The 19,387-nt window shown below is 37.4% G+C and overlaps 1 long non-coding RNA gene across 3 annotated transcripts in view; it reads left to right on the top strand.

The window, feature by feature from the left end:
• Nucleotides 1-18,970, top strand: part of LOC112985498 (uncharacterized) — a 113,462-nt gene extending 94,492 nt beyond the window's left edge. The window contains exons 5-7 of one of the 3 annotated variants that reach the window (XR_010388722.1): nt 4,248-4,353; nt 13,236-13,443; nt 15,718-18,970. This is a non-coding gene — a long non-coding RNA (uncharacterized LOC112985498). The remainder of the gene's footprint in view (nt 1-4,247; nt 4,354-13,235; nt 13,444-15,717) is intronic. The other 2 variants (XR_010388728.1, XR_003259763.2) reach the window with 2 other exon arrangements.
• The last annotated feature ends 417 nt before the right edge of the window (nt 18,971-19,387 follow it).

Consider the following 19,387-nt stretch of genomic DNA (forward strand, 5'->3'; position numbering starts at 1 on the left):
AAAAAAGTATCAGTATTCTATGCATGTGATGATTCCCACTGTTATATTAGGGAGAAGCTTTCCATAGAAAACTGTTTATTATTTTTCTTATAAAAGTGGAAAAGTTTTGCAAGAACTGGAGTCCAGATGAAAATCTATGAGTTTCAGTATCTTTTTATTTGTAAACATATATTGATTATTTTCTTTATTTTACCTCACTAAAATTCCCTGCTTGAAACATTTCCTTGAGTAACAGTGGCACAAAACTCTCAAAAGACCTGCAGTTTAGATATCAAAAACATCTTCTTGATTGTAAAAGGAATGCATTTTCCATTAAAATGAGGTCATGTGCATGGTCTGTCCAGTGATATGCAATGTCATTTAAGACATTCCATCATTCCCTGCTTGAGCACTCTTCTTTAATCTGATGAGGTACCCAGGGAAGAGACAATGATAGCCAAGGCATTAAAATGTAATCAAGATATGCAAATTCATATCTAAATGTGATTTACTTGGAAAAAGAAATTAATCTAGGCATGGTCAAATAAACAGTGTGTAATATGGATAATTAATCACCAAATTAGCAGCTGTAGTCCCATGAGAAGATTATGCAAATGAAAAAGGCCCCCATCTACAGTCACAATCAAACTACTTAATACCAAACTCTAAACAAAACACAGTTTTATGGAGCACCATAAAACAAGCAAGCAAGTCAAACTTTGTGGGTCATCCTCCAAATTCTACAGGCACATTTTGTAGATACTTTATTTTTTTCCAATTCATGGAAACTGATTTATTTTCCCACAGAAATCTCAGGCTTATTGAACAGCCCAAGACCTTGAAATGCCAATAATCTTGTTCTATAGCAAAACTAAACTTCCATTCACATAATTTAAGTCAGGAATTAAAAGAGGTAAGGACTAAGGGGTAAATTCTCAGCTCCAGGACCCAGCCCATGTAGCAAGGATGGATATTGCAGAGACTTTTAAAGGGGGGAGCTCCAAACACATTTTATACGTCTTCTGTGCTGTTAGAAGTTGTCTCCAGCACCTTTAATTATTGCTTTACACTGACATTTCAACAGCAGATCAGTCAAGTCTCTGCAAATGGAATTTTACCATATTTTCAAATGTAAATTTTCCTGAATATATTTGTTTTCCCATCTTAGAAAATCTAATCAAAACATTTAGTTTCAACTGGTTCAATATTAATCCAAACCAATCTGTTTCACAAGGATGTCTCATGTGGACAGGGTGGAGTATGGCACTACCTGTCCCATGACACAACATAGCCCTTCCTGAGGCTGTGCATTGCAATAAAACCACAGCCCGATCTGGAATATATAAAACGTAGTCCAACTGAGAAACTTGACCCATCGGAGAATATAGCTGCTCAGAGTTTGAAGCACAGCTGCCTTGAGACACCTCAATAGCTCAGACATATTCAGATTAACACCCACTTGACCAAGAGTATGTTAACTTTTCTGAATAAAAGTTTTCCTTTAAAAAATGAAATATTGACAGTGCTTTCTCAAGTTATTCTTTCAGGTTAAATTTATGTCATGGGGGCAGGAGGCCAGGATTCCTTATACCTATTCCCAGCCCTATATACCAGGCTGGACGGTCGTGCCATTATGCTGTAACTACATAGGCATACTATAGCTATATGATGGGCCAAATTCTGCTCTCTATTACAACTATTTTAAATCTGGAAGAATCCTTTTTGTAAGTGAGCATATATTGCCAGTTGGAAAGGGAACCATTAATAGGCTAGCTATGCAAAGACCAGCAACTGATCAAACAGCACTATTAACTTTTATGTAACTGTTTGTTGTAGTTCAGTACAATGTAATTCCAAAGAAAACAAGAAATCTGCAATAAGGACACAAGGGAGCAGGTTCTGTGTGGAGCCAAAGTAGCTTAACTGCTAAAACAGTGATATTGACAGCATTTTCTTAAATTATTATTAGGAAGATAATGTCATCTAGCATATCTTAGCAGTGTGTTCAGGGAAAATGATGCTTTCTAGGGAAACATTTTAATTAAGATAAAATTGTTAGATTGCTCTGAAATTCTTGGATTGACAGTCGGTGTCACATTATTATTTTTCTGCTAACAGTGTATATAAGTAAAAAGAAACAAACAAACAACAATTACTTATGTGAAGAATCACAACTACCTTGCCAAAGGTGCACAAGTAGGAGTTAGTTGTTTAGCTTATTCTTTGTATAGCGTAAATGTCAACAGGCATGAGAACACACCAAGAGGAGTGCCTTTCAAAACAGTCTGATTACTGATTCTTAATCTGATTACTAATGCACATTGAACATTTTTATCCTTCCAGTGCATTTTACATTAATAAAGCATCAACGCTGGTAGGAAAAGATTGGACCTGATGTCATATTTGGAAACTAATTTAATGGGAAATTGGATAGTGACAAAGTAGTGATGATTTATTTTTAATGGCAGATGCCTCATTAGTTATGATTTATTTAGATGACCTTCCCAGTCCTATGGTATTTTCCCTCTTTCTTCACCCCATCCCCTCCAAAATTCTGTACACTCTAAGAAGAGCAGTAGCAAATATTGCTGATCAGGTGCCTGGTCCTGCAAACCTTTACTCACATGTGTTAGATCCATTAGTTTCAGTGGCCTTGCTCATGTGTGTATGAGTACATGACAGGCCCCTGGATCGTTATTACTAATTTCTGTGTATCCCTCTTTGAATGCTTATTATCAAGTATCCTGAGGCAACGAAAGAAATTTTGTTCTTTTTGGTTCATTTTTTCTGTTGACTTACTTGGATTTTCAGATTGGTTGTGAAAGTGACATTTTGTTTTGCCTGAAATGCATTTAATATCTCTCTGGCTATCCAAGGAATTAAGAATGCCACGCTTGAGTCATTGTTCAAAGTACACAGCTTTTGATATTTTGGATTTCTTCTTCTAAAGAAATCAAGTTAATGATTGGTTGTTCAAACAGAGAGTCTAACAAAACAGCCTAGAAAACAGTCTCTGTTAAGCAAAAAGAACAACAACAAAGACAAAGAAATCTAGTGTCTTTATTCCAGGAACTAGGCTAGCAGACTCACAGGTAAGAAGGGTCAGAAAGAGTCTGTTTCTCTTTGCCAGTGTCCCAGCCCTCTCCAGAGACATGGATTTCAGGCACTGCAAATCAGAGAAGTAGCAGTTTCTGATGTCAAACTATGTGGGGATCTTTACAGCCCACTCTTTAAAATAAGTGTATTCTTTACTGATGTCTTTTGCCATTTTTCCCATCTAGTCTATCTTGTCAAGTGAATCAAACACGTAGTTTATGGTAACATCTTAAAATATCAAAAAAAAAAAAAAAAGCACAATGCACTGTAATCTCAGATTAAAAAAAAAATCTGATTTGAAGTATGATTCTTCTGGATTCCTTGCACTGATTTCAAAGAGGTCTCTGAGAATGGGAATATCTGCTATATCAGCCCTTGCATTTTCTCAGTTGTGCTTTATATTTAGTAACACAAACAATTTTACAGACTTCCTTGAGCAACCCAGAACTAAAATAAGTCCTCTGAAATTCAGATTGGTTCTTGTTTTGATTGCAAAAGCAGTCTGGGCAAACAATTTAGAGTACTTATGAGAGAATGTCCTGTCAGAGGAGGCAGCTCTTTTTGTAGTAGCCCCAAGTCTTATTTTTGCTCTTTCTTTTTCTTTTTTTTTTTTTTTTACCAAGCAACTCATCTTTCATTATTCATTGCCGATTTCTTATAGGTACATTTAACTGAAAAATGTCAAGACTCACTAAGAATAGAAATCAGTTACCACAGGATTACAGACTATATCCCACCATGTTAATCTTATACAACCTAACTTTATGGTTCCTGGTCCTAGGGGTAGAATTCAGATCACTGGCCTAAATCCCTGTAGGTTGCGGAGAATGTCTCGCCACAGCTTTCAGTCCGCAAGCTCAAGGCTTTCCTGGCTTCATGCGGTCCCCAGTGAGGACACCTGGTCACTCCACATGGCAGCCAGAGGAAGCTTGATGCAATATTAAACATGTTGTTCCCTCATGTGCTGCTGGTTATAGACACTGACGTACCTTAATCTCATAGCCCAGAGTGCCACCTGGGTTCAGAGACTAACTACACACTATATGAGAAAGCAAGGCAGAGCCTGGAGCTAGGAGATGAGGAGAAGAAAGATGTGTCCTGTCTCTAGCACATTTAGCTCCTTGCCAAATGCTGCAGGGAAGTGATTTCACCTATTTATGTTTGTCCCCCAGATCTGCTTCTGAAAGTAAGATGAGGTCTCCTCAGGATGAGGTCTCAGCATTTTGAGTTGAATTCCTGAGATCACAGGAAAAGGCTTTGGCTTTGTTTCTGACATAGGTAGGTTATGAGATGCTGGCTGGTCTCTGTTTTTGACAGTGTGAAAACTTTAATGTTTTTGGCTGAAATGTTTTATTTTGAAAGTTGTATTTTCAATGTTTGGCTTTGAAGATAACTAATCAAACCTTGCAAAGAAAGATGATCCTTTCAGAGTCTCCTATAAAAAATCAGTGGAAAAATGATTACCTTGAGGTATTTACATCCTTAATACTCTGAAGAGAAGGAAATTTTTTGTTCAGCTTGTCTGAGAGCACAGACCTACCTTTTCCTAAAAGTGCTTGTGCCTATACTTGTTTGCAAAAACCTGAGTTTCAAACTCGTTTTTCTTGTGGAACCATTGATGATTGCATCACTTACTTTCTTTGGTTCAACAGATCTAATTATTTATCAAGAGGTCTAATAATTATCAACAGTCCTTTTTCCTGTTGAGATTGCCTGGCCTTCACCCACTCCACAGCTCTAGCCCATTCCTTTGCAGCCAAACAAACTCCACCAGCAGCAACAGAGAACAGGAGCACTGCTTGTTTAGAAGTGAGTTGCGGGGACCACACTTCCATGCAGCAGAGAATTCATTCTGCAGGGGCAGAAGGCCAATCTGTGCCCTATCCCCCATGGCAGGCGTGAACTGAGGCCACCAAGGTCTCTTGCTACACGGGAGATAGCAGATCATTCATGGAAGAGCTACTCAGCAGGAACAGTTCATGTCTTTCTCATATAAACCTAGTCAAGTTATTCAGATTGCTGCAGAAAAGGTCTACTGGATCATTCATATGGATTGCTGTGGCCTTTTTTAAACTACTGATTATTAAATCCTGTTCCATAAATGATATTTTCAAGTAGTAATCTAGTCCTTTCAGTTTTTCCATTACAGTAGAAATAAATAAATATTTAATCACATTTTCCTGAGATCTAGGATGTAGAAAGCACAGTGGATATGGGAAAAATATCATTCCAAAGCACATTTTTCCAAGGGCTTTATATTAAAATCAATTTACTACCTGAAACCAAATGCAAGCCTTCCTCTGGTAATTTGATACATAAATAGATTTAAAGTTTGAAAATATTGAAAATAATCTCATCATTCTTTGTCACTACAGAAAATAGAGGAACATATAAATATAGAAACAAAGGAAAGAGAAATGCCTGACAGCACAAATCCTAGCTGAAAAAAAGAAAAAAAAAAAGAAATTCAACTCAAAATCAGTATAATATAAAACCAGCCACACCAGACTTAAAAGCCAAATTGGTCTGCAGAGCAGGCTGAATGTTAGCACCCTCTTTTAAAACTACATCCACTTTTTTACAGATAGTGACACCATTAGTGAGCTGCCAAACTATATTTTCCATTTAATTTCAATATTGAAGAACTCTAGACATGACAAAATTTGGATTATCAGTGGAATATGAGGAAAATAGGAACTCAAGGCTCTAATGCCATTTTTTCTTTCTGCAAACTCCATGATCTTGTCTAATTTGAATAATTACAAGCCTCAAAGGGCTGACAGGGTTCACATATGTAAATCGCCGTGTTATCTGCTGCATCTGTGATCAGTTGAAGCCTTTAAAGGCACACAACTGGCCAGCAACTTTTTGTCCATTCGCTCCTCCTGTATATCAGTGACTTGCATAGTTCTGTGTACATACACTAATGAGTAAAACAATTATGACAAAAAACAACCAGGAAAATCTCCAACCATAAGTTAAAATCTCTTACCAGGAAATTTGGTAAGAGATCTATTTCACAATCTCTTCCAACTTGATCTTTATTTTAGAAGGCAAGGTATTTTCTAAACATGCTTTCATTTTTTAATGGCTTTTAAAAGTCTTATCTGCAGTTAATTCATCTCTCTCCCTCTCTCTCACAGCCTGGCTGTGTGGATATAATTGCTTATCTTATGCATCAAAAAGCTCTTTTTGTCCTTTCAGCCAAATGTATTAGAAGGCTCAATTTATTAAATTAAAATGTAACATCTTTCATTCCCCCAAATATCCTTGAACAGCACATACTGCTCAGCAGCCAAAAGATAGATAGCATTCAATATGTTTTAGATGGTGGAGAATAACAGAACCAGCCTCAGATTTCCTAGAGCTCAAACCGATTTGATGATTACATTAATCTTTCACATTACTAGAAGCTAAAAGACCTGATCAAGTTTTAGTTCCTTTTGTGCTGAATACTAGAGAAATATAAATAAGGATAGGAATCTAAGGAATTTACCGTATATATAAGAAGTGTCCACTGAGTTAAAAAAAAGTATCTGCAAAGCCCTGGGGAGAAATACTGATGTTTATGTGCATGTTTTCTTGAAGCAGGCTAGTAAGCTATTGAATCAGCTCTAAAACTTCTTGGAAACAGTGGGAGGACTCCCACTGCCCTCAGCAGGCTGTGGATTTCTCTTCTGTATTTGAATGTGCAAGTTGCAGTCCAACAAGGAGCATCTGTACAGACCATCATTTATCTCAGAAGCCTTGCCGTATGGCATGTTACTCAGCACATTAGTCCAAGCAGCAGTTTTGTCCTACTCTAAATCCCCAGCAGATCTTCTTATGGAAGACCTGCATATGCAATTCCAGCTAAATGCTGCACTGAGCAATGTTAAAGGTCACACCATGAGACTGGCTTCTCAGCTCTCTTTAAATGAATGAAAATGGTTGTGGGAGATCTTCTCACACCAAAGGATGATAGCCAGCTAAGCTCAAATTACAAGTACTAGCAGATCTACCAGGGTCCTGCAATGTTTATCCAATTGTCTTTTGCCAATACTTACATATGCTTTTATTGTGTGCTGCGGAAAAGCCAAGTAGGGGTGGGAGGTTGAACAGAGAAAGGGAAAAAGCTTATCTACAAATTCTTCTGGGACTTCTCATGTGAAGTTGTTTTGGGGAAGGAAGATTTGACTCAGAATAGGCTGTGGGAATAAATCTACTGATTTCTGAGATTTCTACAGCTTCTGGAGGATCATCAGGAAGCCAGAAGCACCTACAGAGAGGCTCAGTCTCCCAGGTTTGGCTTCGTCAGAGGCATTTTCCTGTCCCCCCTGACTCTATTAGTTTAGCAATACTATAACAATACTGCCAGGGTTTCTGCAACCATCTCTGCTGAGATGGGATACTCGCTACAGGAAACTGGGGATTACATGTACAACCCTTCTTCCTGGGCTTGATTGTCAGCAACAAAGGCTGAGCTTGAATTTAAAAGGGTCACTACCAGAACATTATCTTTCGCCCTCCGCACAGATTGTGGGAAACCTAGACAAACATTTCCAAAGGTAACTGAATTTTTGTTTCTTTCTGACAAATGGTTTAATGGACAATATGCTAGTTAAATGCAGAAAAGAAAACTAACCAGGTAGATAAACTGGTTATTTTTGTAAGCAATTCTTAAACTATAGGTGTAATAATGTCACAGTCTTTTCTACTGAGGAGCCAATTGTTAGGCCAGTGGGCCATGCCCTGCCACTCTCTGAATTTTCACTTTTACATTAGGATGCCTAAATCTAGGGTGGCTGGGTAGCAAGACACAGTTTACACTGATCTAATCCAGTGCTGCAGTGTGACCATTTCCATTAGCTGTTCTTCACTCATGTCCCCAACACCATATTCTCTGCTAGCTCCTCTAGTAGCTGTCCCAAATGCCCTTGCTATTTCAGCTCTTAGTAGACTAGGAAAGCAGTGAGAAGGAAACACAGCTTTTTCTGACCCTCACCCATCTCTATCCAGCTCTTCTACAGAGATTTTGTCTCTTTTTACTTGATGGAGCTACAGTTTAGTCCAATGAGTCACTCTGGTCTCACTTATAAATAGTTTTTTGGCCTTAGACGTGTTTATATTATTTATAACTACAGAGTTTTCTTCTCTTTATCTTTCACTAAAGCAGAAATGCCACTTCTACATAACATAAAGCAGACCTGCCCATTCATCCTCCCTATCCCCTAGCAGATGTCAACAAATCACACTTGCAGATTTGGGGTTCCCCTCCATTATCGAAATCTTTGGGGATGGTGCAGTTGTTTTCACTTTAAGCCTTATCCAATGGTCTTACAGATGCTCTCCAGCTCTTAAAGGAAAAACAATTGTAATGAAAGCCTTATATATTCACTTCAACCAATATAGATCCAAGCCCTGGGCAGGATTTTATTTCTATATCCAGATGGTCATCTTAATTTAATTTCTTGGTGTCTGAATCACCTGGCTTCTTCTCAGATAAGAATGTATTGGGCAGGGGCGGGATCATGAGACCTCAGATCTGCCAGTTCTGAGGTGGACCTGTCTGTGCTTTTTCCTTAAAACAAGACCATAGAGAATACCAAAGGGAATTTCAGCATCTAATGTGCTAGAATGATTTAACTCTTCTTAAACAGAAAACTCAAACATAGCTTGCATGACACAATAAAAGAGAAGAGATGACGATCAGTTCCCTTGCTGTCTGCCATGAGACAGACCGTTTCCCTCCTTCCAAACTGCTTGCTGTCAGGTCAGTGATTTTTCAGTGGCTTCCTGCACTGCAATAGCCAATGTTTATCTCCTTCAGCTTCCAAGGAAAATCTTATTTTTACTCTCCTGAGAGGAAAGCATGCTCAGCTGCTTTGAGGGAAGGTGCAGTCTCCCCTCCATTCAGGCAGCTCATGGTGAACCCCTTGAGGCCAGGACAAAGCAAACGGGCAGTCCTCTCCTGCTGCCTTGCCACAGAAGACTACGTACTGTCCACAACACTACATGCTGAACAAGCTCATATAAGGGGAATGCTCTATCAACAGGGTCATGATAAGGAAAAACTGAAATATCTTTGTTAATGCATTTATGTTGCAGAAGACAGATTTATTGAAATTTTTTTTTGAGTATGAAAGAATGATGCAACTGGAAGGATAAAGGACAATCCTTTGTTTATTATTTCTATTTATTATTTCTATTATGATAATTGAACATTGAGAAGAGGAAGAATCAATGAATGTTTGATCTGTTCTTATCCCCTTCTTAAGCTGTTGTTGGAGGCAGAGTACTGGTTTTGACAGTCATTTTGCGTAAGCTAGTATGGACACTTTTATATTCATGGCTGGCATAGTAACTTCCCACTCTTCTTGTCAGTATATGAACATGAGAGGAGCAAATGTTTCTTCTCAATATGTGTTTCTATCTCATGCAATTAGAGTAGCCAAATTACAGGAGTTAAACAAGGTAGTAAAATAAAGTGATTGCTACTCAGAATCACAAAATAACTTGGGTTGAAAAGAACCCCTGGAGGTCATCTGGTCCAACCCCCACTCAGAGCAGCCCTAAGTTTGTCATTAGATTGCATTGCTCAGGTCCTTCTCCTTGTAATTTACAACTATTTACCATTGTAGGATTTTCCACTTCATTTTCTTTCTCCACGAGGTTGAAGAGACCTGTAGATCAAGTCCCTGGAGATTTATTTGGGGGATTTGTTAAAGAGTAAGATTGGGATGGTCTTCCACTTGCTGTGGAAGTCAATCTATATTCCCTTGTTCTCATAGTATGGTCAACACCTTTCAGGCACTCACTATTCCCTTCAGCATGGACTGGACATAAAGGAGCTAGAATAGATGTAGATCTGGAACAAAGGCAACTAGTTAACAAATTGTGATGGTCTTGTCTTCAGATTCTTCTTCTGTTCTTCCAGCCTTCCTAATTTGGTATATGGGCAGTTTTAACTGGAAAAGTGGTCTTTTTAAGCCTTCCTTTTAGGTAGGCTTAACCGGAATTTATTCCATCTTTGTCTGGATAATATTTTCATTTAAGTTGTGTTGTCCATGCTAACTTTCCTGCTTACATCCTCTGGATTTATATTATCCCTTTGCATTCAGGATTGGCAAGACTCTGATTCACCTTTTTTATGATTTAAGTCAATCGTGTTTGTCTCTGTCTTTCTGTTATGCTAGAGTCAGTAGGAATAAATGGGATGTGTATCTTATGGCTACCATCATAAACATATATTCCCTGGAGTGACTTTTGTGTTCTCTTTTTTCTTGTATTTTTCAAGTATCTACAGAGTCAGGCTCACAGATCTCCAAACTCCAGTTTGGGCTATGCAAGTGGTGAGGCAGGCTGGACATAAAATTGATGTAGTTTAGCGCTTTCCAGCTTCAAAGCACTTGACGAATTATAAAACCTCAGTTTTTGGCACTTCAGACATCAGGAATGCTGGGAAAGAGTTGTATCACTTGAGTGGTAGCAGATGGTGGTGTTAAGTTTGCAGATCAAACTGAACTAGCAGTGAGCCTGGTGCCAGAAATGCAGGGAAAACAGTACAGATCCAGCAGAGACAGTTCTGTTATCAGCTCAGCAGATGAGTCATTGTGTGACCTAGAGAGACTGACCCACGGGGTGATTTCTATTACTTGTGTCCCAGTTCTTATAAAACAAACAAACAAAAACCCTAGGAATGAGCCTAATTTATAGCATCACGTTGAAGCCAGTTGAGCTATTTGCACATTTAACTATAAGCATGTATATTTTCAAAATCAAAGCTACGGGCTTTTGTTTCTGGAAGTGGCAGCTAATTGTGATACCTTTTTTTTAGAGCTTGGATCTCTAAGAGCATCATCTAAAAAGATGAGTCCCTACCTGCACCTCTTCCTCATGTATGTGAGGGCATTTGCCTTTAGTCTTTGATTGCTTGGTGTTTCTGCCTATAATGGAGATATAAAATTGCAGATCTAGACTTACCAGCTTCTTTTAGGGTTACAGAATAATACATTAATCTGAGAGTTGCAGCTGTTAGTTTTCAGGCATCCACATGATGTTTCACTAAAGTCAGCAGGACTTTCCTTGGAACAGTTCAAGGGCAGGACTTTCCCCCATGCCAGGAGCGGCTGTGCCAGAGATTTTAATATTGCTATTCTATACATGCTTCTGTTGTTCTTAAATGATTTTATTAGTAGCTAAGTGGATATATCAAGTCCTTTCTTTCTTTCTAATAAGAAGTTGTGGATCAGAGTTCTAGAAATGCTCCAGTGAGTTCACTGTGTGAATTAGAGATGAAAGAATCCTCCTAATTCAATATTAAGAAGATGTAGTTATTAGAACAACCATGAAATCCCACAAAAACTGTAACCGCTAGAAAATACATATTAGAAGTCTGTAAGTATGGAAACACCTATCCACTCATTGCTTTGCTATTCTCAAGTAACAGCACGTGATAGGTGCATACCACAAAAAACTATCAGTGAAAGAAATAGTAATCACCCTAAGAGATGTAGACTGGTCTATGACATCTTCTAGGCTCATCATTTGTTCAGGTGTGTAGGCATTTCCAAGAGAGCACAAGTACAGCAGAGGGGTCAGTCGCAAGGCAGAAATACATTTTTGTAAGATGGTTTACTCAAACAGAGGGAATGGGGAAAAGTGTTTGTAGCTCAACAATGTTAGTAGCTCAGTGTATCATGTATACTAGACCTAAATGCTCTTCAAATAAACTTGAGGTTCAAACTGGATCAAAGGGAGAAAGCAGTATCTGTTTACCTGTATTTCTCAGGACAACTTTGGTTTTAAAGGTCAGAGACCATCCCACACTCATGCACATACAGCTCTTGTGTTGACTTCACTAGAATTTATAATTGGAGAGAAAATCTGGCAAAAAAGGTGAGGATTTACTTCTCAGCAATGTATGCCCTTTGTATTCCTTTTAATACTTAATCATCCAAGCATTGAAATGACAATGTGGTCATGATATAAGTTGATAAGAGAGAGATTTCCAAAAGGGTCGGACAAAATTGTGCAGACATTTGTAACCAAGCCTGCACATGCAAAGCGCCACACTGTGCTCTGGTAGCCCTGCATTTCAACACCCATATTTGTATAACCCCAAATCAGCCTTTGCACCAACATGAGTCAGACATGACTTAAGAGACGCTGTTGCACTTCTAGCATAGGTATCCCTACTTCTGTACTGCATACAGCAACAAAACAACCTTCCTTTGTTGTAGTGTTGGAAAGAAAATATAAACTTTGTGCAGGTAATACTCTTTACTCTAATGGTGCCTAATGCTTTCCTAAAAAATGTGAGACATCTATAACTGTTATCAATGGCATACATACAGAAAGATGTTTTAAAATTATTTCTTTTTAGAATAGGAATATTGCAAAATTGGAACATTGAGAAATTACAGTTAAATTTAGAACACATCTGATAAGCAAGAATATGGCCAGAAGCTATCAAATCAAAAAGATAAAGAAAACGCCTTCCCGAAAAAATAAACAAAATATCTTATGAATTGATTTTTAAATTTGCCCTTGCTTCAGGACTATTGTTTGACCAGCATCATCAAAAATATTTTAATGACTTCCATTTGAAACTGCTCCAGATTTTTGAATATTAGATGCATTCCCTGAAGAAATGGTTAAATGTCATGACCACTTATCATGTGGATGACACCACAGTGGCTTGAAACCAAAAGATACATTTGTGCAAATTTTCTTTTATGGTGAAACCACTGAATTCCATCAAGCAATGTAGGTAATTTGTGTCTCTCTCCTTAATGAATACAAACCATAATATCCGTTTCCAGTATTGTTTTAATATTGTCACGAATACCAAAGCAATACAGTTATAAAAAGCAAACCAACCAATGGAAACATACAGTATTCAGAGATAAGATTAAATTCTAAAGAAATCTAAACTTTTTAAAACATAAGCAACCAAACAACTAGAAATCTTCTTCTAAAGTGATGATGTAAGCTGTAAAAACACTGGCATGCTCCTCATGTAATATCTTTTCATCTTACTAGCGACTACAAACATGAGCAATTTCACTCTTATTGAAACAGAAATTCCATAAGTATTGACCACTTTAAGCCGTATATTGTTTAAAGGAAAAAATATATTGCATAAAAATATAATTAAAGAACAAATGTCTTCATCCCAGTAAAATCAACTGAGTCAGTGGAGCTATCTGTGAAGAAAACTGGAATTGGCTGGGCAGTTGGACTACTATGATGTGGCTGTTGTTGATATGGTAAAGCATCTCTTCAGCAGAACCACGCGCTTCAGTGAAATCCAGTGAAACAAAAGGAAGATTGTTACCAAAAATGTCTATAGAAAGCCATGCCATATGGTCTTCAGCATTTTAGCGGGTGAGTGGAAAGAAGAGAAGCTCAGGCAGAAGCATGCTGAACATATTTAAAAGACTGTTGACCTGAAAAAGCAGAAATGGAAAAGATCTGTTTTCTCTCCTGAATAACTTATGTGGTCTGTTTTTAATTGCCTTGTATGTTCTAGAATCTTATAGAATGAGAATTAAATATTTTTTTTCTTTTCCTTTTTTTCCAGGAGAGCATATTTAAAATAACTAGCTTATATTCCCTCAGCTCTCCTTTATAAAAGATATTTATATTCCTTGTGTTTGATCTTTTCCAATCTCTTTGAATCTACCTTTGAATTCTCAACAGTAATGCACAGTTGTTGAAGTGCCATTTTGGTGATTTTCTGAAGTGAAGTTCATCAGGACCTTTAATTTGAAAAATATAACTTACCTAAACATTATTTATTTCATAATTCTGGCCTCTGTGAGGATAACCGTTCTTTCTGACATTTGGCATGAAATGTAGCACTCCATGAAACATGCTGATTTAAACCTATGTATTGTTCATAGTTTGATTCTTACAAAAACAGAGATTTCCCTTCTACAAACTCCTTAATACTTATTAGTTTGCTTGTTTGTATTAAAGTATCATTCCTGTTGGTTGTAAGCTCTGACACAAGATTCTTATTAAGTAACAGCAAGGAGCACACACTGTGTTAGTCTTATTGCCTTGCTTAAACTAATGGCCACAGCTATATCTGTTTACAGCAATGCCTCATTATAAAGACTGAGGAAGAGAGGCGTTAAACACTTCATCCTTTCCTGGGCCATGTTTGTCCTCTTTCCTCTTTAAATGAGGAGCCTACATTTTCTTTTGTCATTTTTCAATTATGAAACTTTCATTTTCCTTTTTATCTCCTTTGTTTGTTGTGACTTATTTTGCATCTTACCTCTCTCTCGCTTTATTCCCATGTGTTTCCATTTGTCAGGAAGACTGACCAACGGGTCGCGTTTGACTTCACTGCTTTGAAAGATAGAAAGTTGGTATCTTTTGAGTGGCTTGTATTTTACAGTGAGATAATAAAAGCACAGTAGTTGTTCTGAAGTACAGTCTAAGAGCAGTCTAACTCCATAGTTATCAGAGAGGTAGCTAGGCAGGATTAATTCTGTAACCAGGTCCATAACTGTCTTTATTCTACCTCATGGTAATAGTCTGTTGCTCCCAACAGTATTTTACAATACTATGAGTAATGTTTGTGCGCTATCTTATAGCAAAAATATACCTTTGGACAATTAGAAGAGATCCTGTGCTTCCCAGAGGGACTTTGCTGGTCTCCGGGAGATACAATTCCTTTGTTACTCTGCCTTTGTTTCCACATCTGGTCTTCTCAAACTGGTGCTGCCAGATTGCTTTGGTCTCAATGCTGGTATAAAAGGGCTGATGGGCATAGGTTTTCCCAGTCCTACTTGCTCACTCCTAGCAGATGCAGGACTGAAGTGACCTCAGGCGGTCATGAGAAATACGGGGTGTCCACACTGGAGTACTGAGAGGTTGCCTTTGAGAAAAAAACCTTTAGTAAGGCCTTTCCTTATTGCTGACAGGAGAATACTTATTGAAGCTATGCTGCATAAGAGCATAAAGTCTGCAGTCGAGATGGCCCCTTTTTTGCACCTATATTGAAAAGCAGCATATGCCTTAAGCATATATATACCTAATACACGTCTGTATTTTCAAATGGTTCATGAAAATTATGTGCTTATAGTTTGAAAAACTGAAGCAAGAGTTAAGCTAGATTTTAATAGCAATGAAAGTATAAAAAGCTAATCATAAAAGAATGTTTGTACTATCAAAATGCAGGATCTTCATGCTATTGCCAAGTCTATGATTTACAAATTGGAGTTGAATTTAATATTCAGTCTCAAACAGAAATGAATCCTGTGGTAAGATGTTAATCCTCAGTGGATAGTATGCTACCAACAGAATAGAAATCTGGGGAGAAAAAAACAGTAACAACCAGCATAATAGCCATATGTAGGTCAGGAACTGGATATACTGAGACTATATATTCCATTTGGTCTGTTCTATTAATCGCTATGTTCTCAGACATGAAATTCATCTAAATCCTTTTTTACAAAATAATGAATCTGACTTAAAATAGAAGAACCTCTATGTGGGAGGAAGAATTCTAAAGATAGCACTAATAATATTTCAATCCATTTTTTTCTCAGAAATGCTACTTGGGATTTTTGGGGGTGCTAGTTTTTTAAAATATTTGTTAGTTAAAAAAGTCTTTTTTCTTGCAAACCATCTGCTGTTCTTTTTCAGTCTGCCAATGAAGTCACGATACAGAAGCAGCGCTATCACAGGTATTTCTTTGCCAAGAGATGATACCCTCAAAATCAGATACTGTCGCATCACTGCAAAGTTCAGTCCTTAAGAAAGATGTTTATCCCTACAATTTGGACAGTTCCAACATTTACTCATACTTAATTTTTAAAAGGAAATAGGACATTAGACTTTTCCATAGACATCCATAAATATTTTACATTGGATCTACATAAAAATCTCCTTATAATTGAGACCATTTAGATGAAAATCTTTGAAAGAAAAGTATTATGAGCCAGAGTCTAATCCGCAAAGAACTGCTGTATCTGCATTACGCTGATATGTAATTATGTGGGTTTACATTACTTGTGAAAGTGATCCACTATAAACTGTTGAATTATCATAGTGTCACAGGGATACTTTATAAACAAGAAAATAAGGCCTGGTGACAAAATCTCTTTTTGCTTATGATGTAAATTTGGAGTAAATCCACTGGCTTTAAACCTGTTTCAGAAGTAAAATCTGAGCAGAGTTTGGCTGACAAGTTCTGCTGTCATCTGTACAAGCTATGTTGGACCTCACAAAGTGAACAACAACAAGAGGGAGAGAAGACCTCACCGTAGAAATCAAGGCAACTTGCTTGGAGGAGAGAGATTCAGTGGCAGCTTTTAATAAGGAGTCCAAAGATATTTGGTGATAGACAGAAGCAGAAACCAGCTTACAAACCAGAAGAAGAGTTTCTTGAGCAGGTCTCCTTGCTCCTTTTCATAACTTTGTAAGGATTTTTAAGCATAATCTTTTGCCTATTTGAAAGAGGTTGTTGTGATGTCTATGTTACACACTCCTTTTCGTCTACTAGTATGAAGATGACTTTCAGTGATGTATGTGAGATTTGTTTCCTTCAGTTTCATGGTCAGGGCATAAATCACATGAAATATGGATTTGTCTCCTCTTCTTGTGTTTAGGTCATTGCTTTGTGTCTATAAGATGCAGGCAACAAAGTCAAGATCAGCTACAGGAAAGAGTTAAAAGGTTGAAATATTTATTATGCTTAGCTCCTTAAATTATAAATCAGGCATGTTTATAGCTCAGTGCTTCTTTTTTGCTTGCTTTGTTTTTAATTCTGGAGGCTTTTTCCACCCAAGTAAGTGCTTTCCTGATTGACTTAAGAGGCATCTTCTTTCCTGGGCAGGCTAACTGATTTTTACTGCTGAGTTATTCACATAGAAAGTTAATTAAGCCCTTGACCTGATGTCCCAGTTGTTCCTTGGCACAGGAGGAGTTTGGGCCACTTAGTTTCCTAGGAAACAACAAGACAGCCACTTTTGCTGTTCCAGAGAATTTAAATTTCCTTGATTTTGTACTGCAAAATGTAGTGCTGTGGTAGCCATATTCCTTTCTGATGCTTATGCCTTTCACACAAGTGAGAAGAGAAAATTTGTTTTGCCTCTTTCTGTGCTTCTCGTGAGAGACTGTAGTTTGTGCTCAGAGAAAAGACAGGCATTTAGACTTCTAGGCTTTATTTAACTGCCAAAGAAATATTGTGTGATTTTCTTGGTTGTACTGATAATGTGATTTGCTATGCTTTTCCTTCCACTATGCCTTTATCCACTGAAACAGATATCCAGTATTTTGCTGAGTGAGATCTAGTGGAGTCATTAGACAGTAGTGAGATTTTTTGTTCAAATCATTTGAAAAGCTCACCTTTCAAAACCTGTGTAATGTAATATTGTCTGAGGCTGAGTAATTCTGTGATGCATTTCTGTGAACTGCTGAGAAGAAATACTGAAGTATCTCATGTCTTAACTGAATGCTGAAGTAACTCAGCAGTTTATTAACAAAAGGAGATTAGAACAATAATCTATGAAATCACAGTGAATTTGCTGTGAACTTGCTGACTGACAACCATAGCTGTAGCAGACAGCAACACTGAAGCCTTCAGTTTGTACTAGCTGAATTTTAGCATGACAATGTAAAAATAACAAACGGAAGTTGTTCTGGATACCAAATCGATAGGGATAACATTCTTTTTTAATCTGGTGAAAGTAAACTTAGAGCTATTAAACTGGATTCTCATCTGGATCTGTTCTTAATGCCAGTCAACGGGTTAGAGATCATGGCTTGCCCCCAAAAATTTGGATTCAAAGTTTTCACATCTTTTAAGACAGTCATCTAGCTCATTTCTTCTCCAAGCCTGTCTTCAATTGGTCATACCATATAACTTTAATTACCTTAATATTCATCAGCAGAATCTTGTTGTGCAGCTGCAAATCCCTTAATTACATATGCACATAGTCATAGGGAATAACTGTACTGCATGGAGAAGCAACACAATTGTCAGTAAAAACACATTCTAAAACCATTGCACTTTAATGGCTTTGCAATACCAGTAACAAATCAGAAGAAACTACATCTGTGAATACTGCTCATGTGGACTTCGATCTCTTCCAACACACCCCATTTCTTTGATTAAAGAGAGTAAGAGAAGCCTTAATGCCTCTTACCTTACAGGTAAGAGGTGAAATCATGGCTCTGATGAAATAATTAGCCAAGCTAAATTGACTTAAATGGGCCAGGATTTCACATGTGAATGTTAGAAAAGAACCAATGCTCTTGAAGAACTGATGCATTTTCTTTATAGGTATGAGAGTATATATTTCCTGTTGTGGTGCTAAACAATTCATTATCTGGACAGCATTCAGTTAAGTTTGCTTTGTGAGGGGGTACTTTCACTATTTGTTATGTTTAATCCTGTTTATAATAGGCTCTTTGGCTTAGCAGATTAGAAGCTGACATGAATAGCAAATACTTGTATAAAGTCTTTGATCACTTATAGGCAATGTATATGTCAGTAAAGACCTATGTCTCTCTATGTATACTAGAAAAAAGGAGTTGTTCAATAATCTCTTCCAAGGAATGATTTCAAGTGGTTCTACATGGATTGGTTTGTACAACTGAGTGGAGATCTTGCCTCCATTTCTTGAGATTGCACCAACACCACTTGAACGGGAGGTGGTGGGAAGGGAATTTTTATGTTGCTAGTTTTCATGAGAAGCAATTTATCTTGTGTGTAACTGTACTCATGGACTTAGGCAATTGGCACATGTTTTTATAAATAAATGAATGAGATATAAAGAAAGTGCTGGTGTTTGAGTTTATGGTTGGTGTTCTCAGACGCTTTCTTTCCTCTGTGAAAGTGTCTCCCTGTTCCCTCTGCTGCTGTAAACTGTGTTAGCTCTTAAAATAACCTTAAAATAAACAGGATTATTGTCGTTTTCATCTACTGCTATAAATATATCATTCTGGGAACTATACTCATATGACTTACCACTACCATGAAATGTGGGATCTTATGAAATCTCTGCTTGCTTTTCCTTGTATGGTTTAGAATACTCTCAGCATTTAGTCTGTTAAATGATAATATAATTTGAGGAGAAAATAGATTTCACAACTGCATGTGTTCTTTAGCCAGTGATCTACACTGGCTTTTCTTTGCTAATTGCATGTAAAACCTGCAGATGTTGTTTTTTTAATCTTAAAATATACTTAGCCTTACTGTATATTTCTTTTCCTCCCCCTGAACACCAACTGGTATTATGTATTCTAAAGCCTCATAGTCTCATATTTATATTTTAGTTTTTATATGGAGATAGGTGGGGATGGGATGTTT

This window comes from Dromaius novaehollandiae, chromosome 1 (assembly GCF_036370855.1).
Source record: "Dromaius novaehollandiae isolate bDroNov1 chromosome 1, bDroNov1.hap1, whole genome shotgun sequence".
Classification (NCBI taxonomy): Eukaryota; Metazoa; Chordata; class Aves; order Casuariiformes; family Dromaiidae; genus Dromaius; species Dromaius novaehollandiae.